The following is a 22,472-nucleotide window of genomic DNA, read 5'->3' on the forward strand; positions in this document are numbered from 1 at the left end:
CGCACACATTTTGAGTTTATACAGCCCACAGGATTCAGCTTCATAAATGTGACCCCACAGTTGTCAACGGACGCACTGCAACCCTGACCAGGATTGACCTGTCAGCTATGGGTCTGGCTGAAACCCCTGAACTCAACACTTCATTAAAAGGTGTATAAAGTGACTGATATACTAAAAATTTCATTACATGCTTTTAACTATGTGCCAACAGTTTGGGGAAGGTCCTTTCTTCATCAAGCATGAAGAACCGTGACCTCAACCCCACATCATGAACACATCTGAGATTAACCGGAACTCTGATCGCTAGCCAGGCCTTCTTATCCACCATCACTACCTTATATCACAACTGTTTTGGGCACAAATTCCCATAGACGCACTCCAAAATCCTATAGAAAGTCGCCTTGTCAGAATAGAGGGGGCTTTTAATTCCAAACAAGCTTATAACAGGCCGTCCACAAACTTTTGAATCGACTCCCAGATCTCCAGCCATTGTACAAAAGCGGGCGCACTTGTTATGCCCTAAAAAATCGCTGGACACCCACGAGGAGACGTCAAACAAACATGCTAAACTCTGCCGTACCTGCAGTGCACTGTGATTGGTCCGTCCTGGCCGAACTGCTCCTTGGTTTTGTGCACCAGGCCAATGAAGTCGATGAATCCCTCGCCCGTCTTGGGCACGCCCTGCTCCGGCCAATCGGTGAACTGGAACTGCCGGATGGTCCGCGACTGACCGTCCTGCGGGGGAATGGGGGGGGGGGGAGCTGGAGTGAAACACCAGGGAGTCTCTTCCATATGCCTGCAGTACTAACATGTGTTGAGTGTGTGTGTGTGTGTGTGTGTGTGTGTGTGTGTGTGTGTGTGTGTGTGTGTGTGGTACTGTGCTCGCAGGCTCGTCACCACCAGAGCCACCCTAAATATAACCCACGGATACCGAGCCAGAGAGAGAGGAACAGAAGGGGGAGGAAAAAAGGAAGAGACGGATGAGACAGGGATGAGAAAGCAGCCCAAACCCCCCTAAAGCAGCCCTAAACGTGTATGGACGTGTGTAGTCACCAACCACTTCTTTTCACTTTATAAAAGGATCAGTGTCATGTAGTGTCTGTGTGCAGTGCCAAGACCAGCCAGCAGGGGTCGCAACTGCAGCAGTGACGAGGAATCAAACCAGTCATCCCTCCCACCCACAGACACAGCCAGTTGTAACCTAATGGTTAAGGTACTGGACTAGTAATCAAAAGATCGCTAGATCAAGCCCCACATCTACCAGGTCGCCACTGTTGGGCCCCTGAGCAAGGCCCTTAACACACAATTGCTTAGACAATATACCGTCACTGTACTGTAAGTCACTTTGGTTAAAAAGCATCTGGACTAGTAATCAAAAGGTTGCTAGATCAAGCCCCATCACTGCCAGGTTGCCACTGTTGGGCCCCTAAGCGAGGCCCTTAACCTTTAACTGCTTAGACAATATACTGTCACAGTACTGTAAGTCGCTTCGGATAAAAGTGTCCGCCGTTTTAGCCTTGCGGTTAAGGTACTGGACTAGTAATCGAAAGGTCGCTGGTTCAAGTCCCACTACTGCTAGGTTAGACTGTATACTGTCACAGAACTGGATAAAGCTTTGAATAAAGGCGTCTCCTATATGCCTAAATATGTAAATGTTAATGTGATGGGTGATGAGATACAGTTAGTCATTGTACTACGCTGGGCATCTGAAAGTTGATGGTTCAATTTGTCCCTTTTGGGCCCCTGAGCAAGGCCCTGACCTTCAATTGCTGGACTTGTATTCAATCATAACTGTAAACTGCTAAATGATCAGTGAGTGTATGTACCAGACGGGTGTTCCTAATAAAGTGCTCGGCGGGTGTAAATTTGCCCACATGGCATAAAAAGGCGTGGCTGCGACCCCTACACCGCTGGAGCAAAAGAAAGAAAGACAAAAGAAAGACAAAAGAAAGACGTGGCGAACAAAACCGAGGCGGGAAAGGCGACAGGGAAACACCGGAGCGGCGTACGCACCCTGGCGTCGGTGACTTTAAACTCGCGGAGGATGTACTGGGGCATGTTGTACTCAGCCATGGGGTCCACCACGAAATACTGGTAGCGGGCGAAGCGCTCGGCCGGCCAGTACTGATGGCACTTCTCCTGCACACAGAGACGACAGAGGGTTAAGTTAGTCAGCCAAGCAGCCAGGTGGCGCTGCAGACACTCCGCTGACCCAGACGGTTCTCTCACCCGTCCCATCTCGCGCAGTTTGGTCAGCATCACCACGATGGTGGAGTTGTGCTCCCACAGCATGCGCCAGAAGTCCTCCGTGGTCTCGGCCAGGGGACCCTGAGTGGCCACGTAGGCTTTCTGTTGTCTGGAACACAGAGAGAACCACGTCAGTTTCAAGCTTTATCATGACAGCTCGGGCCCCTGAGCAAGGCCCCTTTTTTTCCTCTGGTTCACGTGGTGGCACAGCTGGCGGGTCTGGGTTCGATCCCAGCCAAACATTCTAAACAGACCGGGTACAATAAATCACCTGCAGTAAAACTCAGCAGTGCCAGGGTTTTCAGGTGGCTCTGGTTTCATCGCAGCCCTGACCAGAAAGGCGCAAAACATGAAAATAAACCCTAAACATTCTATAGACTGATATATGATTCTAGGATGAATCGGAACTCACTCTCAATAAAGTAAGAGGAGCGTGATACCACTAGGTGGCAGAAGTGCGTCAAGGACTATAGACATCACAAGTGCGTTTTTCTGTCTGCAGTTTTCACACACACACACGCACACACGCACGCACGCACGCACACACACGGAGCCACGGGTTAGCAACTAATGAAGGTGCTGCGGGCAGAGCAATAACGTGGAAGCTGAAGATTAAAGTCGGCTCAGGGTCTCGTTCTGACAAATGAAGCAACGGAGAGCAGGAAGGCGGAGCGGAGAGAGAGACTTTTGACTTTTAAGATAATTTATTATTCCATTGAAATAATACAATTTATAAAAACATTATCTTATTTGAGATACCAAAAAAGTAAATAAATACACATAGAATTCATTCTATAATTATTCTATAATTAATCCAAAAAAACAATCTCAAAAACATCTCATAATTCCGACAGAATTCTATTAAAAACACCAAATTAAACCATCATCATCATCAAAGGAGCATAAAATTTCGTTCTGAGCCCAAATTGAGCAAAAGTCCTGAAGTTTGTTTGTTAATTTAAAATACGAGAACTCAATTCTTAGTCTGATTTTGATCAGTTTTTAACATTGTGTCAGCATTCACAGTTCCTGTTCCTTTCAAGTTATTTTTTCTTGTTAGCCAAATGGCTAGCTTTGCTTGACCCAGTATAAAATTGATCAGACAAATTTTCTCTTTTTCACTTTTATAATATATTGGTCCAAAAATAAAAAGATTGTCCGTCAGCATAGTCTCAAGGCCTGTCAACCAGGTTGTGATTTTCTGGAGCTTAGTTTTTAGTCTAGGACATCTTAGAAACAAATGATCAATGGTTTCTAAACACTCCGAAACTTACAGACTTGGAAAGTGCTTCTAAAAAAGCATTATATATGGTGAGTGTAAAAGTACTGCACCAGAATTCTCTTACAGGGGTGAAAGAATCTGTCTGGGTGAGTTTGTTGCCACCAGGATCTTCCCCAAAAAGAAGCGTACTGCTGACCTACAGTGGAGGATTGAACATAAAGCAATAGCTACCAATCGACATGTCGCTCACCTCAACCCTGCTATATCAACGTCATGTGGAAGAGAGGATGACATTATTGACCCTTCCTCAGGTTGATTTTCTATTGCTGCTGAGATAATGAGAGAGGGAAATGGTTCACAATGTTCTTCTTCCTCTTCCAGAGCCTGTCTGAAGGTTGGTGGTAACGATGTAATCACCTCTCTCATCATTCTTTGCAGCAGACGGCTGGACCTGATCTTTGTTTCGGTGCTCAGTGTGCTTATAGGCTTCCAGGTTCCACCGGCCCTTAGGCTGCCGATCTTGTTCAGTCCAGCTTTGAGAAAACTGTCGCGTATACTGTAGGATCGTAACATCTCGGTCTGTAGCATTGGGTTAAAAAACAGCGGTTCTTCATTAATACAAAAAAGTGGATGTATTACAGCTCTGGTGCTCTTGAGCACAGATGACCATGCTTTTAAAACTGACTGATAAAAGCTGGAGGTTTGGGTCAGTCTCATAACTTTCAGTTCTTGCACGAATAGGTGTTTATCATATCCAGCATTTTCCACGCGCTGTAATAATTGGCATGCTGTTACGTTCCATGCAAGTCCCTCAGTATATAAAAATCTTTGGGCTGTTTGTAGCCTAAAAGCTTTTATGCGGCTAGGAAGGTCGATTAGACCCTGCCCTCCTTCCTGTCGAGACAGGTATAATACAGGAGCCCGGGTCCAGTGCTGTCCACTCCAAAAAAAACTGACAAGTTTCTTCTGAATTTCTCTTATAAGACAATCTGGCGGTTCCAGGGCTACAAGTTTATGCCACAACATTGATGCCACCAGGTTGTTTGTGATGAGCACTCTTCCCCTATAAGATAGATGGGGAAGGATCCAGGTCCATCGAGAGAGTTTTTCCTCCACCTTTTCAACCACTCCTTCCCAGTTTTTGTCCTGGTATTCTTCTGTTCCTAAGAATACTCCCAAATATTTAATTCCTCTTCTACCCCACTGTAGGTTTTCAGGTAAGACCGGTGGCTCTTGATTTTGCCACGGCCCTACTAAAGCAGATTCGGATTTGTGCCAGTTTACTTTTGCCGATGCTGCTGCTGCATATTTATTAAGACAGTTAGTCAGAGCTTGGACATCATCTTGTCTTGTTATAAATACTGTGACATCATCAGCATAGGCTGACAAAACAAGCTTTTTTTGTGAACCACACAAACTGAGACCTTGCATTTCAACTCTTAATTTTTGTAATAGGGGTTCAATGGCCAGGCTGTAGAGCTGGCCTGAGAGTGGACATCCTTGTCTTATGCCACGCTGCAGCTCTACAGGACGACTAAGTCTTCCCCCTATTTTCAGTAACGCCACAGCACCGGAATATAAAAGTTTTATCCATGCTAAAAACTGATTATTAAAACCAAACGCTTCAAGAGTTTTAAAAAGATATGTATGATCAACTCTGTCAAACGCTTTTTCTTGATCAATAGATAATAATCCGAGACTTTTAGGTTTCATTCGACACAGATCAAAAATATCCCGAACAAGAAAAATATTGTCCATTATGCATCGTCCTGGTACACAGTATGTCTGATCTGTATGAATTAAAACCTCAATGTATGTTTTAAGTCTGTTAGATAAAACTTTTGATAAAATTTTATAATCTGTACATAAAAGTGCTACAGGTCTCCAATTTTTTAAAAGACTCAAATCCCCTTTTTTTGGTAAAAGAGATAAAACTGCTCTTGTACAGCTGACCGGAAGCCGTCCGTTATTAAAAGACCAGATAAAAACGGCATGCAAATCTTTTTCTATTATCCCCCAGAAAGCTTTATAAAATTCAGCATTAAGACCATCGATTCCAGCAGCACGTCCTGAAGATAGCTGTTGTACAGCCTCGGTAAGTTCATTAAAATCTATATTTTCTTCCAGTTTTTCAGCTTGTGATGGGCTCAGTCTCGGTAAGTCCTGTAGCAGTTCATCTCTGCAGATTGGATCTGTAATGTCCGCCGAGTAGAGTTCAGAATAAAAATTCAGTGCAATGCTTCTCATTTCATTCATGTTTGTGGTTAAAAGTTTATTTGGATGTTTTAAGTGCAGCATTTGGTTCTGTGACCTTCCTCCTCGGTTTAGATTAAAAAAGTAAGATGTTGGAGCATCCATATCTTTAATGCTGGAGTATTTGACCCGGATTAGGGCTCGCTTTGCTTGTTCATGAAGATAGAAACCAAGTGCTTTCTTTTTCTCCTTCCAGCTCCTTGTTTTTTCTGTGTCATCACTTTGAATTATTTCATTTTCCAGTGCTTTTATATCTCGCTCCAAGTCAACTAATGTATTTTTTTCAATTGCTTTTTTCTGATCCACATATTGTTGACAGAAAATTCTAATATTGGTTTTTCCTAACTCCCACCACGTAGCTAGACTCTCATAACTGCTTTGGTCTGATTTCCATTTTTCCCAGAATAACTTAAAATTATTACAGAAATGTTCATCCTGTAATAGTTTTGTGTCAAAGCGCCAAATTGGTGTTGGTTTCACCTTCTCCGACATATTAATATCTATTGTTACTGACTGATGGTCAGAAAATCCACTTGGATAAAAACAATTGTTAAAAAACTTGTTCAAATATAAAAACGATCCAGTCTTGCAGCGCTTACTCTATTTTCTGTTATTTTCATCGATGTGTATTGTTTAACATCGGGGTTCTGCTCCCTCCAAGGGTCTATGAGTCCCTGAGTTTTGATTAATGTATTTAATAGTTTTAATGAATTAAAATGAGGTTCTTCTCCAATATGATCTTTTGTAAAATCACAAGTGCAGTTCCAATCCCCTCCCATCACAACTATAGCATAATTTTTTTCCTGTTTCAATTTTTCTTTAAGTTTATCCAGACTTTTTATTCTATCTGCTCCTAGATTAGGCATATAAACGTTTATTAAAAGGAAAGCTGTATCTCTGATTTTTGTTTTTATCATTAAAATGCGGCCTCGCTCAATTTCTAAAACTTCAGTCTTAGTTAAATTTTGTCTCTTAGATATTAAAATGGCAACGCCAGCAGTAAAATTTGATCCATGACTTAAAAAAGAATATTCATTCTCCCAGAACAATTTTAATTCTGCTTCATTTTCCTTATCACTATGTGTTTCCTGTCGGAAAACTATATCTAGATTTTTTTGTTTTATAATTTCTAATATTATAGCCTGTTTATTTCTGTCCCTACCTCCATTAATGTTTATAGTTCCTACACGCAACTTATCCATGGAGATAAGATAGAGATAAAAAAGAGAACAGAAGAAGACAGTAAAAGGGAAGATAAAAGCCATATTGTGTGATTTAAAACCCATAATTTTAGCAAGATTCCTTTGTTTCTTTCATTTCTTTCCGCAGCTTTGTCACAAACTTTCTTAGTCTATATCTTTTCTGCTGACTCAGTTCAGCCATTGTTGCACTCTGTCTTGCTTTTTCAACAGATTTTATGAATTTTTTGACATCTGGAAAAAATTCCATAACTTCTACTGTTTTCCCAAAAGTATCATCCAAAAACTCGTTTAACTCATTTACTGAATAAAGCTTTTGGTCCGTCCCAGGAAGAGATACAGCCTCTGAGATATCTGAAGCGGTGTCATCCTCCATCATCTCAGATTGAGTATCAGTTTGGTCAGGTTTTATAAAATATTCTAAACCTTGAAAGTCATACTGACCACCACCTCACTTTCCACAGAGTCATTTCCACAGTTAACATTAGTATTCACAATTCCAGAGTCATTATTACCAGTTTTAAAACTATTTGTCACATTTTCTATTTCATTGTTATTTTCAACCTGTCTATGCATAACATTTCTATTGTCATCAGCAGTATTTGCAACCTCTGCCGCATTTTCAACATTGCTTATATCTTGAGTACCTCCAGACATAGAGGCCTTCACTAAAGAGCTCTGGAACTCAGCTGAGTTGCTCTGAGTTTCTGACCCAGTTGAACCCACTGCCTGCTTATTCAGTACTTTAGCTCCAGATACAGAGGGGGAAGGAGAAATTTCAGCTCCTCTCCCTGTGTGATTTACACCTTGAGCAGTGTTCTGCTCAGTAGTGCAGTTCACACCCGGCCAGGCATTCTGCTTGCTTTGTTTGGGCTTTGACCCATCTTCCGCCTGTGCAGCGCTAGGCCCTGCCTCTGTGGCCCTTGTTTCAACTCTGTGTGGGCATCTGGTTTTTAAATGCCCTAGATCTCCACACTCAAAACATTTCATGTTTCCAGTACTGGCGTACAGCATGAAGGATCTACCTTCATGCTTTACTCTGAATGAGATGTCTAGAATGGGTTCTTTATCCAGAACCATGAGCACAGTTCTTCTGAATGACACCATCTGCCCAAGGTCTGCCTCCTCATAGTTCAGGTGCACATTTCTTATGCCACTAACTATTTTACCATAGCGTGTAAGTTCACGCTCTATCACCTCGTTTGCAATAAAAGGTGGACAGTTTGAGATTGTGACCCGGCTTGTTGTAGATACCAGCGGTGAAACAATAATAAACTCATCACTTACCGTGATTCCATGTTCCACCAGCTGATCCACAAGCCTCCGCTGACTAACAAACACTACGACCGCTTTATTCATCCGCGATGCAGCCACCATGTTTTTGTTCCCGATTATTCCCCCTATTGCGATAACGACCTACTTTACTGTGATCTCGGGGCTCGGGACGCACCGCACACCGTGGCGGAGTGAGAGCGGCTCAGCCCCGTCTCCATGGAGCTCCGCCATGTCACTCCGCCGTGGGGCTTCACCCCACTCAAACAGGACAAAGTTTATCAAAGTTTGTAATGCGCTTGTTTATTTAAAACTTATTGTAAGTATTTATTTATTAAGTGTTACACCGGAAAAGTGAAAGTGAAAAAACCGAAAAGGTAAACAGTCGCTCTCACACACGCTCTTTCCACGCGCCCCTCACACACCTCCCAGCATGCACCAGAGAGAGAGAGAGAGAGAGAGAGACATACATTGCACTGTATGGTAGTGAGGTGTGGGGGGCCCTAACTCAAAATGGTTTTTCTAACTGGGACAAGCACACTATTGAAACTCTGCACACAGAGTTCTGCAGAAATCTTCTCAGTGTGCAGAGGAAGACCCCAAACATGGCCTGCAGGGCAGAATATTAGTGGACAATACCCACTAATATTCTGCATTCAGAAAAGAGCTCTAAACTTCTGGAAACATATCAAATCCAGTGACCTCCACTCACTCCACTATAAAGCACTGACATGCCAGGAGCTGAACATGGAAAGTAGTCCCTTTACCCAGCTGGTCTCAGTGACCTAAAACACACTAACATCACACACACCAATCAGCCTCACCACACACTCACCCAAAACATTACACCCAACCAAATTATGACCAAACAAAAACAAAATTACATCAAATACTGGACTGAGACAATACAACAACAACACAGACTCTAATGCTCTTCAGCCCTGAATCGAGATTACTCTCTGGCTGCTTACCTGACAGAAATGAAAGAGAAAAAACTGAGGAAGGTGTTGACGATGTACAGACTCAGTGAGCACAGCCTGGCCATCGAAACCGGGCAGCACAGACAGAGCTGGACACCCAGAGAGGCCAGGCTGTGCTCTCACTGTGAGCTGGCAGTGGTGGATTTAACAATCACAGAATCATCATTAATCACATAGCGACAAAGTTATCACTTACTTTTCAAACTTGACTGCTGCTAGCTTCCGTTGTGGCTTAACTTTCATTGTGACTTAGCTTCTGTTGTGTCTTAACTTCTGTTGTGGCTTATTTTTATTTGCGTTGAAACTTCTTTTATTTGCATTGTGGCTTAATTTATTTGAGTTGTGACTTTTTTTATTTGTGTTGTGGCTTAATTTATTTGCGTTGTGACTTTTTTTTTTATTTGCGTTGTGACTTTTTTCTTTGTGTTGTGGCTTATTTTATTGCGTTGACCCTTCTGGGCCACTGTACTAATTTCATTTGGAATCAATAAAGTATCCATCCATCCATCCATCCAGCTAAATTGGACCAGTCTGGTGGCCAATCTTAATTAATTGCACATTGCACCAGTAAGAGCAGAGTGTGAAGGTTCAATTAGCAGGGTAAGAGCACAGTTTTGCTCAAAATATTGAGGTTAAATTGTTGGTGCACGTCTTGCTGGGCGCATCTGTGACCAAGACAGCAAGTCTTTGTGATGTATCAAGAGCCACGGTATCCAGGGTAATGTCAGCATACCACCAAGAAGGACAAACCACATCCAACAGGATTAACTGTGGACGCAAGAGGAAGCTGTCTGAAAGGGATGTTCGGGTGCTAACCCGGATTGTATCCAAAAAACATAAAACCACGGCTGCCCAAATCACGGCAGAATTAAATGTGCACCTCAACTCTCCTGTTTCCACCAGAACTGTCCGTCGGGAGCTCCACAGGGTCAATATACACGGCCGGGCTGCTATAGCCAAACCTTTGGTCACTCGTGCCAATGCCAAACGTCGGTTTCAATGGTGCAAGGAGCGCAAATCTTGGGCTGTGGACAATGTGAAACATGTATTGTTCTCTGATGAGTCCACCTTTACTGTTTTCCCCACATCCGAGAGAGTTACGGTGTGGAGAAGCCCCAAAGAAGCGTACCACCCAGACTGTTGCATGCCCAGAGTGAAGCATGGGGGTGGATCAGTGATGGTTTGGGCTGCCATATCATGGCATTCCCTTGGCCCAATACTTGTGCTAGATGGGCGCGTCACTGCCAAGGACTACCGAACCATTCCGGAGGACCATGTGCATCCAATGGCAGTGCCGTGTATCAGGATGACAATGCACCAATACACACAGCAAGACTGGTGAAAGATTGGTTTGATGAACATGAAAGTAAAGTTGAACATCTCCCATGGCCTGCACAGTCACCAGATCTAAATATTATTGAGCCACTTTGGGGTGTTTTGGAGAAGCGAGTCAGGAAACGTTTTCCTCCACCAGCATCACGTAGTGACCTGGCCACTATCCTGCAAGAAGAATGGCTTAAAATCCCTCTGACCACTGTGCAGGACTTGTATATGTCATTTCCAATACCAATTGACGCTGTATTGGCCGCAAAAGGAGGCCCTACACCATACTAATAAATTATTGTGGTCTAAAACCAGGTGTTTCAGTTATTTTGTCCAACCCCTGTATATATATATATATAATATCATATATAATAATATATTTCTCCACAACTTGAGATCAAATAACATACATACTCAGTTTATATACATTAATATATATAAAAATAATATATATATATATAATATATCATATATAATAACATAGTTTTCCTCCACTTGAGATCAAATAACACTCAGCTTGTACACATTAACTAAACATTCACTTCACTAACAATTTGTTTCATATAAAATATAAACAACAAAAACTAGAACTGTACATATTACAAAAATATCTCTTTAAACTGAAAACACAACTTCTTGTAACCGAAGTCGCTAGCTTAGCATAAACCTAAATCGGAGCATGGTGCTAATTAGCAGAGCCGGCTACCTGCCGTTTATAAACACTGACTAAAATAAAGCAATAAGCCACGAGAGGCCGTACGTTACTGTGATTTTAGCATGGGGATGACGTTTTGGCACGACGCGAAGCGGAGTGCTAAAATCGTAACAGTAACGTACGGTCTCGAGTGGCTTATTGCTTTTATAAAACGGCGGTCAACATAAAATATAATAAATACAACAATGTTTAATTCATAAATGTATTTATTGTGAATAAACTTACAATAAAGCATTCTTCCGCGACGCAAAATAGTTCGATTAACAGTGTTGCTAGGCAACATGAGGGCGAAAATAACATTAAATTTTTCTTTTCAGTGGCGTATTAATATGGAATGATGTGAGGTGGTCATAGGTGTGAGTTTATCGGGGATTTTACAACGGCTTCGAACGCGGCTCAGCCAATCAGATTTTAGGACCGGAACTATCCGTTTTATAACAATACATTTACCATTAAACAAATTACACTAAACTTCACAAGCGATTATCTCTTTAGATATTGTACATGTTGCTTATGCAATTTATTCATACCTGAGAGAGGGTATGATAGAAAATAATAAAGGAAAAAGACACAGGACACTTTCAGTACCACTCACAGCTGCATCGCTTTATATATGATACAGGTGCAGCAGGGCCCTCTAGTTCCCCTCCCCTCACCGCTCACAGCTGCATCGCTTTATATATGATACAGGTGCAGCGGGGCCCTCTAGTTTCCCCTCCCCTCACCGCTCACAGCTGCATCGCTTTATATATGATACAGGTGCAGCGGGGCCCTCTAGTTTCCCCTCCCCTCACCGCTCACAGCTGCATCGCTTTATATATGATACAGGTGCAGCAGGGCCCTCTAGTTCCCCTCCCCTCACCGCTCACAGCTGCATCGCTTTATATATGATACAGGAGCAGCAGGGCCCTCTAGTTTCCCCTCCCCTCACCGCTCACAGCTGCATCGCTTTATATATGATACAGGTGCAGCAGGGCCCTCTAGTTCCCCCTCCCCTCACCGCTCACAGCTGCATCGCTTTATATATGATACAGGTGCAGCGGGGCCCTCTAGTTTCCCCTCCCCTCACCGCTCACAGCTGCATCGCCTTATATATGATACAGGTGCAGCGGGGCCCTCTAGTTTCCCCTCCCCTCACCGCTCACAGCTGCATCGCTTTATATATGATACAGGTGCAGCGGGGCCCTCTAGTTTCCCCTCCCCTCACCGCTCACAGCTGCATCGCTTTATATATGATACAGGTGCAGCGGGGCCCTCTAGTTTCCCCTCCCCTCACCGCTCACAGCTGCATCGCCTTATATATGATACAGGTGCAGCGGGGCCCTCTAGTTTCCCCTCCCCTCACCGCTCACAGCTGCATCGCTTTATATATGATACAGGTGCAGCGGGGCCCTCTAGTTTCCCCTCCCCTCACCGCTCACAGCTGCATCGCCTTATATATGATACAGGTGCAGCGGGGCCCTCTAGTTTCCCCTCCCCTCACCGCTCACAGCTGCATCGCCTTATATATGATACAGGTGCAGCGGGGCCCTCTAGTATCCCCTCCCCTCACCGCTCACAGCTGCATCGCTTTATATATGATACAGGTGCAGCGGGGCCCTCTAGTATCCCCTCCCCTCACCGCTCACAGCTGCATCGCCTTATATATGATACAGGTGCAGCGGGGCCCTCTAGTTTCCCCTCCCCTCACCGCTCACAGCTGCATCGCTTTATATATGATACAGGTGCAGCGGGGCCCTCTAGTTTCCCCTCCCCTCACCGCTCACAGCTGCATCGCTTTATATATGATACAGGTGCAGTGGGGCCCTCTAGTTTCCCCTCCCCTCACCGCTCACAGCTGCATCGCTTTATATATGATACAGGTGCAGCGGGGCCCTCTAGTTTCCCCTCCCCTCACCGCTCACAGCTGCATCGCTTTATATATGATACAGGTGCAGCGGGGCCCTCTAGTTCCCCTCCCCTCCCCTCACCGCTCACAGCTGCATCGCTTTATATATGATACAGGTGCAGCGGGGCCCTCTAGTTTCCCCTCCCCTCACCGCTCACAGCTGCATCGCTTTATATATGATACAGGTGCAGCGGGGCCCTCTAGTTTCCCCTCCCCTCACCGCTCACAGCTGCATCGCCTTATATATGATACAGGTGCAGCGGGGCCCTCTAGTTTCCCCTCCCCTCACCGCTCACAACTGCATCGCTTTATATATGATACAGGTGCAGCGGGGCCCTCTAGTTTCCCCTCCCCTCACCGCTCACAACTGCATCGCTTTATATATGATACAGGTGCAGCAGGGCCCTCTAGTTTTCCCTCCCCTCACCGCTCACAGCTGCATCGCTTTATATATGATACAGGTGCAGCGGGGCCCTCTAGTTTCCCCTCCCCTCACCGCTCACAGCTGCATCGCTTTATCACCGCTCACAGCTGCATCGCTTTATATATGATACAGGAGCAGCAGGGCCCTCTAGTTTCCCCTCCCCTCACCGCTCACAGCTGCATCGCTTTATATATGATACAGGTGCAGCAGGGCCCTCTAGTTTCCCCTCCCCTCACCGCTCACAGCTGCATCGCTTTATATATGATACAGGTGCAGCGGGGCCCTCTAGTTTCCCCTCCCCTCACCGCTCACAGCTGCATCGCTTTATCACCGCTCACAGCTGCATCGCTTTATATATGATACAGGAGCAGCAGGGCCCTCTAGTTTCCCCTCCCCTCACCGCTCACAGCTGCATCGCTTTATATATGATACAGGTGCAGCGGGGCCCTCTAGTTTCCCCTCCCCTCACCGCTCACAGCTGCATCGCTTTATATATGATACAGGTGCAGCAGGGCCCTCTAGTTTCCCCTCCCCTCACCGCTCACAGCTGCATCGCTTTATATATGATACAGGTGCAGCGGGGCCCTCTAGTTTCCCCTCCCCTCACCGCTCACAGCTGCATCGCTTTATATATGATACAGGTGCAGCGGGGCCCTCTAGTTCCCCTCCCCTCCCCTCACCGCTCACAGCTGCATCGCTTCATATATGATACAGGTGCAGCGGGGCCCTCTAGTTTCCCCTCTCCTCACCGCTCACAACTGCATCGCTTTATATATGATACAGGTGCAGCGGGGCCCTCTAGTTTCCCCTCCCCTCACCGCTCACAGCTGCATCGCTTTATATATGATACAGGTGCAGCGGGGCCCTCTAGTTCCCCTCCCCTCACCGCTCACAGCTGCATCGCTTTATATATGATACAGGTGCAGCGGGGCCCTCTAGTATCCCCTCCCCTCACCGCTCACAACTGCATCGCTTTATATATGATACAGGTGCAGCGGGGCCCTCTAGTTTCCCCTCCCCTCACCGCTCACAACTGCATCGCTTTATATATGATACAGGTGCAGCAGGGCCCTCTAGTTCCCCTCCCCTCACCGCTCACAGCTGCATCGCTTTATATATGATACAGGTGCAGCGGGGCCCTCTAGTTTTCCCTCCCCTCACCGCTCACAGCTGCATCGCTTTATATATGATACAGGTGCAGCGGGGCCCTCTAGTTTCCCCTCCCCTCACCGCTCACAGCTGCATCGCTTTATCACCGCTCACAGCTGCATCGCTTTATATATGATACAGGAGCAGCAGGGCCCTCTAGTTTCCCCTCCCCTCACCGCTCACAGCTGCATCGCTTTATATATGATACAGGAGCAGCAGGTCCCTCTAGTTTTCCCTCCCCTCACCGCTCACAGCTGCATCGCTTTATATATGATACAGGTGCAGCAGGGCCCTCTAGTTCCCCTCCCCTCACCGCTCACAGCTGCATCACTTTATATATGATACAGGTGCAGCGGGGCCCTCTAGTTTTCCTTCCCCTCAGTCCTCGCGGACCGATTGATGCACAGGCTTACCAATCGATCACCAGGTCACAGATGACATTAATGCACAGGCTTACTAATCAATTACACAGTAACAGGTGGCATTCTGTGTTGTTCTCTTAAGTGCACCACACTTGCAGCAACGTTCTGCTAACGTTCAGAGTCAGTCAGAGTCAGAGAGGTTTTATTGTCATTTCAGCTACATACAAGTACATATTGAAACGAAACAGCGTTCCTCTAGGATCACGGTGTAACACGGTACAAAAAGTGCGAGACAAAACAGTGTAAATACAAAAGTGTGGGTACAACAATAAATACAAAAAATCCTATAATAAATAACTAACTACAAAAGATATTCCTAATTATCCCTAATCTAAACAAGTAATTAGAAGACAGGACTAAAGACAAGTGTTAGTGTGACGTGTTGCTAGGCAACATGAGGGCGAACATAACATTTGCAAACTATTACACTATTTCTTGGATGAAACACCCGCTTAATGATCAGGATTACTGTTTATATTAATCTGGACATTTCCATGTATAGTCCATGTATAGTACATGACTTAAAATAGTGTTCAACCAAGTTTGAACTTTTTCTTTTCAGTGGTGTATTAATATGGAATGATATGAGGTGGTCACAGGTGTGCTTTTATCGAGGATTTTACAACGGCTTTGAACACAGCTCAGCCAATCAGATTTTAGGACCGGAACTATCCGTTTTATAAATTATTTTATACAACCCCATCAACGTATAACATGCCAATAACAATAGGATTTTTTTCATGGGAACGGATTAATCACTTTCCCCTTATTTCCTATGGGAAAATTTGTTTGGTATACATCCTGTTTGGTATAAGTCCAAGGTTCTGGAACGGATTAAGGACGTATACCGAGGTTCCACTTTAGTAGCACTTCAGATCAATAAACGTCCACCCGTCATCACAGAGTTTACAAGTCTTCTTTGCTGTGATTAAAAAAGAGATAAAGAGGAAATATTAAAATGTGCCATGTGTGGGGTGTGTATTTGCTATCTGCTGCTCTTTGTGGTGCTATGAAAATAATGACCTTCATTTTTGCATTTATTATATTTAAGGCCCTACCTAATTCACAGCTTTGAATGAGCCATTTCCTGTGAAATATGCAAATTGCAGTCAAACTTTAGGGTGTGTTTAGATATTTAACATTTTTCATTTGCATAGCAAATTACATGTGAGGCGCAATATGCAATATGAGGCAGTCCAAGCAATCATATGGTAATTAAGTTAGTGTAAGAGACTTTTTATGCACTGTAAAAAATGAGGTGTTGAAATTACTTAAAAAAATTAAGGCAAGTGTTTGCATGAATCTTTTTAAGATGAATTAACTTTCTGTTCTATTAAGTAAATGGAACCTATCTAAGCCACTTAAAATATACTTAAATAAATTATCACAGTATAACTAAAATCACTACGTTGAGTCAACTTAAATATTTTGAGTTGATTTTTAAGTTGAATCTACTCAGGTTTTGTAATAAATACAACTAAATAAAGTCAAAATGAAGGACTACAAATTCAAGTTGTACCAACTCATTTTTTCAAGTACTCCCAACATAGAAAGATCCATGCAAAATATTGCCTTAATTTTTTTGCTTTTGTATTACTTAAAATATAAGCACACTTAACTACCACTCAAATAAATCAATTTCCAGACATCAAATACAATATCTGCATTTATTAAAAGTGCAAACAATTAACAAGCAGCAAAAGGGCTTGCACACACACACTATATATATATATATAACCACCATATATATTTCAACACCATCAGGCTTAATTAATCTGAATCTATTATGCTGAATATTATGAAGCTTAGTTCATTTGGACCTACTTAACAATTTAAGTTGTTCTAACATTAAATTGTATTTCTGTTCTACTTAAAACTGTATATGTAGCCTTTTTTATTAATTATATGACAGTTCAGTTAAAGAAAATGAAAGGCACCTTTGGAAAGTCCATGTTTTGTTATGCAACAACAAATTAAAGCATCTGCTTTGGCAACCAGCTGCCTCACTTTTTTTTTGAGTTTTCTCAACTTCAGGCATTCGTACTTATTTTCTTTAGTTTCCCTATAAGTTCACTTAAAAGAATTTTTTTTCGGAATACAATCAAATAGTCATTGTAATTTTGTCCAACTTTAAATAGTGATTTGAGTGAACTAACAACCTAACTTAGCAAAGCAAGTTGCACAACTGCTTGGGCTCCTGAAGTTGAGAAAACTCAAAAAGGTGAGGCAGCCGGTTGCCTTAGTCAGCTTAACCTTTAGATTTTTAAGGTTGACTAAACATTTTACTTTTAGTTTACTAAACTGTGTTTTTTTAACTAAAAAAAGCAATTACAATTTTTTTTTTACATATCTGAACTGGCAGTTGGTAGCTCAGTGGTTAAGGTACTGGTCTAGTATTCAGTGGGATGCTGGTTCAAGCCCCACCACCACTAAGTTGCCACTGTTGGGGCCCTCAGCAAGGCCCTTAAACCTCAATTGCTTGCATCGTATTCAGCCACAATTGTAAGTCTCTTTGAGTAAAAGCATCTGCAAAATGACAAAAATGTAAATGAATATGTTACACTATTAACAAGTAGCTATGAAAGAAATTTAAGACAATTTAAGAAAATTTTATTAAAATGTTTATTTGACTTTAACAACAGACATTTATTTTAAGCCATAAACCTGTGCCACTCCAGCAAAAGTATAATTAGCACCAATAAACAAACTGGTTTTCCAGGTAAGCACAGTCAGGATACAAACACGGCAATGGCCAGGAGCGCCCTTGGTAATGACACAATCTGTAATGTTTCAGTAGTACTTCTGGACTGGGATTGCATTGCATATCAATCTGCAATAAAAAACACAAACAATTTTAAAATCATATATATAAATTTAAAGAATATGATGATTTAGCTTTCGTTTAATAATCAATTATCAAGACAAGCACAGTAAATCAGCTAAAGTTGAAGTATGTATGAAATTAGCAAAATTCCAATAAATTGACAATAAGCATATTAATGTTTAAAAGTTTGCAACTATAGCTAACTATGAATACCATGAATAAAGCCCTACCTAATTCACAGCCGTGAAAATCACATCAAATGAGCCGCTTACTTACAATCATACCGCATCATTATTAAGTGTAACAGACTGTTTTGTGGTGTAGTGTACCACAGACAAGTTTAGCTTATTAAGCTAACACAGTTAGCCCCAGGCCATTCAAACAAATGGGCATCAAAACCCGCTAGCATGTCAGCTAACAGCTCTCTCTGTTTACCGAAAATGGTTAAATTGTCACCAACAAGCCCAAATTTGCAAATAGTTTACACTCGTACACCTTTATATAAATTAACAATTTGAAAAGAACTCGCACTCGTCTGCCATACAATATTTGAAATCTTTGGTTGAGAAAATACGTGAAACTAAAATGCTAGTAATTCCCCTCGTTATTCAGTCAGGTTATACTTTATGCATTTCTTAAGTTTTAAACATAACTTGTATTATGTTGAATAGCTGAATACCTACCACAGGGCAGGTCAGGGCAAAATCCAAAACTTCAGCGCGTTCTCAGTGACGGCCTCAGTGTTGGCCTCGGAGAAGTGCGCATGCGCGGTGACAGAACGTACTCGGAGCTTCTGATGCTCTTCTCTTCTTTGCTTCGTTCAGACAACTCAGATATTTTAGTTGGCTCAACTCAAAATTGGTACGATGTTGTACTAAAGCAAAAATAATGCGTTGAAAAAGTTTACAATTTTAAGTTTGTCTAAAACAATGTCTTTTTAAGTTGCCCAAACTCAAACATTTGAACAAATGTAACAAACTTAATTTTTTTTGTTGAACTGACTTATTATATTACGTTTAATTTACTAATGTGCTGAATCATTTTTTACAGTGCAAGTCGATTCTTGTTAGTAGAGCATTTCAAAACAGAAGTGCTAAGTACCCAGCCTCAGTCAGGGATAGAGGCATTGGGGGTACCAGTAGGCGCTTTACAAATGCTCTACTCAGTTGCTCTCTACCCAACGGGCAAACTGTGACTAGGCAGTGGCTACTTTACTCTCCTTCAACTGGCTGTGTGTATTGTTTTGCTTGCAAACTGTTTTCCAGTAAGCACAATACTTTTGTTCATGGATTTTCTGACTGGAAACATTCAGAGCGGATTGGTGAGCATGAGGGGAGTGTGGAGCATAGGGCTTGCATGCTAGCATTATATAATCGCTCCAGAGGCACAGCAACAATTGATTCTGATATTGTCAAACAAATTGATGCAGAAAGACAATACTGGCGGGAAGTTTTGAAAAGAGTTGTTGCAGTCATCCAGTTTTTGGGGGAGAAGGGACTTGCTTTCAGGGGAGATGATGAGCTATTAGGATTAGCCCACAATGGTAATTTTTTGGGCATCATAGAACTCTTAGCCAAATTTGACCCATTCCTAGCTGAGCACCTCCAAAGGTTTGGAGGTAAGGGAAAAGGTTCTGTGTCCTACTTATCATCGACAGTGTGTGAAGAATTTATCCATTTGATGGGACAAAGAACAAATCAGGCAATTGTTAATGAGATCAAAGAATCAAAATACTTCTCTGTTATAGTTGACTCCACTCCAGACCTTGCTCATGTGGACCAACTAACTTTTATTTTCAGGTTTGTTAATAATGACGGACATGTAGTTGAGCGTTTTCTAGCTTTTGAGCCTATTGAAAACCATAGTGGGGACAGTTTGGCAGAGTGTGTCGTTGCTATGGTGGAGAATCAGGGCCTAGACTTATCCAACTGTAGGGGCCAGTCATATGATAATGCAAGTAACATGTCGGGAAAGTACAATGGAGTCCAAGCTCATCTTAAACAAAGAAACCCTTTGATTTGTTATGTCCCCTGTGCAGCACATTCACTGAATTTAGTTGGTGTCAATGCTGTTGACAGTAGCCCAGAAGCTGGACGTTTTTTTGACTTTGTACAGGCAATGTACACATTTTGTGCATCATCTACACACAGGTGGGGAAAGGTTTTCCGTGATACTGATATCAAACTCACACTGAAATCACTGTCAGGTACTCGATGGAGCCAAAGGCTCTTTGGAAATATTATGCACAACTGAGAGAGGCATTGAATGATATGTCTAAAGATATGGAGGAGAAAGGTGTAACTCGAAGTGAAGCCTCTGCACTCTGTGACAAATTGGACACGTTGGAGATGGCCTTCATGGCATACTTCTGGGACACAATACTACAGAGGTTCCAAGCCACAAGCCTGCAGCTGCAGAAGCATGATATTGACATATGTACAGCTACACAACTTCTCTTGTCTTTACGAGACTTTGTGGCAGCACAGAGAGATAACTTTGAGGTGTTTGAAGGGGCAGCTTTAAATGTCACCACTGCTGCTGTCTCCCAAGAGTACAGGCATGACCTCCAGCGTACAAAGAAGCGCAAAATTATGTCTGATGATAGTGCAGAGCCAGGTGTAGCATTTAACGGAAAGGACAAGTTTCGGATCGAAACTTTCAATGTTGTCATTGACAAACTTGTGTCCTGTCTCAACCACCGTTTGAATGCATACACGCACTTAACTGAGCTATTTGATGTTCTTTTCATGCCTGACAATATGTCCAACAGTGAGCTTACTTTAAAGGCTAACTCACTCGCTGCAGCATATCCTTCAGATCTGAACATGAGCCTGGCAGATGAATTGATACAATACAAATCATTCATAACAGAAAAAGAAAAATGTCCTAGTAAAATGCTCAAAACCATGATAAATTTGAATTTACAACTCTTTGCCCAGGGGCCCAGACTATCCTTAATCCGTCCTTGCATGAGTACTAGAGTAATTGTTCTTCATAACAATATGGGTGGCACTTGATAACAATTTGATTTGTTAATTTCATTGTATTGATCTTAAAATAGCGGTCTGTATACAAACAAATACACTTTTTTCATAAAAGAAGTCTGAATTTCTAACTTTTTAGATTGCTCTATAAATAGATTGTAACACACTTTTGTTTCTGCTACACTTTATGTGCATCAGAACTCGGTAGTCATGTACTGGTGCTGGTCATAAAATTAGAATATCATGAAAAAGTTGATTTATTTCAGTAATTCCATTCAAAAAGTGAAACCTGTATATTATATCCATTCATTACACACAGACTGATATATTTCAAATGTTTATTTATTTTAATGTTGATGATTATAACTGACAACTAATGAAAACCCCAAATTCAGTATCTCAGAAAATTAGAATATTGTGACAAGGTACAATATTGAAGACACCTGGTGCCACACTCTAATCAGCTAATTAACTCAAAACACCTGCAAAGGCCTTTAAATGGTCTCTCAGTCTAGTTCTGTAGGCTACACAATCATGGGGAAGACTGCTGACTTGACAGTTGTCCAAAAGACGACCATTGACACCTTGCACAAGGAGGGCAAGACACAAAAGGTCATTGCTAAAGAGGCTGGCTGTTCACAGAGCTCTGTGTCCAAGCACATTAATAGAGAGGCGAAGGGAAGGAAAAGATGTGGTAGAAAAAAGTGTACAAGCAATAGGGATAACCACACCCTGGAGAGGATTGTGAAACAAAACCCATTCAAAAATGTGGGGGAGATTCACAAAGAGTGGACTGCAGCTGGAGTCAGTGCTTCAAGAACCACCACGCACAGACGTAAGCAAGACATGGGTTTCAGCTGTCGCATTCCTTGTGTCAAGCCACTCTTGAACAAGAGACAGTGTCAGAAGCGTCTGGCCTGGGCTAAAGACAAAAAGGACTGCTGAGTGGTCCAAAGTTATGTTCTCTGATGAAAGTAAATTTTGCATTACCTTTGGAAATCAAGGTCCCAGAGTCTGGAGGAAGAGAGGCACAGAATCCACGTTGCTTGAGGTCCAGTGTAAAGTTTCCACAGTTAGTGATGGTTTGGAGTGCCATGTCATCTGCTGGTGTTGGTCCACTGTGTTTTCTGAGGTCCAAGGTCAACGCAGTCGTCTACCAGGAAGTTTTAGAGCACTTCATGCTTTCTGCTGCTGACCAACTTTATGGAGATGCAGATTTCATTTTCCAACAGGACTTGGCACCTGCACACAGTGCCAAAGCTACCAGTACCTGGTTTAAGGACCATGGTATCCCTGTTCTTAATTGGCCAGCAAACTTGCCTGACCATAACCCCATAGAAAATCTATGGGGTATTGTGAAGAGGAAGATGCGATACGCCAGACCCAACAATTCAGAAGAGCTGAAGGCCACTACCAGAGCAACCTGGGCTCTCATAACACCTGAGCAGTGCCACAGACTGATGGACTCCATGCCACGCCGCATTGCTGCCATAATCCAGGCAAAAGGAGCCCCAACTAAGTATTGAGTGCTGTACATGCTCATACTTTTCATGTTCATACTTTTCAGTTG

General features: G+C 42.8%; 1 pseudogene; it reads right to left on the bottom strand.

The window, feature by feature from the left end:
• Positions 1 to 22,472, bottom strand: part of LOC134328732 (zinc finger protein 850-like) — a 314,276-nt pseudogene that overhangs the window by 28,072 nt on the left and 263,732 nt on the right.

This window comes from Trichomycterus rosablanca, chromosome 15 (genome assembly GCF_030014385.1).
Source record: "Trichomycterus rosablanca isolate fTriRos1 chromosome 15, fTriRos1.hap1, whole genome shotgun sequence".
NCBI classification, from domain to species: Eukaryota; Metazoa; Chordata; class Actinopteri; order Siluriformes; family Trichomycteridae; genus Trichomycterus; species Trichomycterus rosablanca.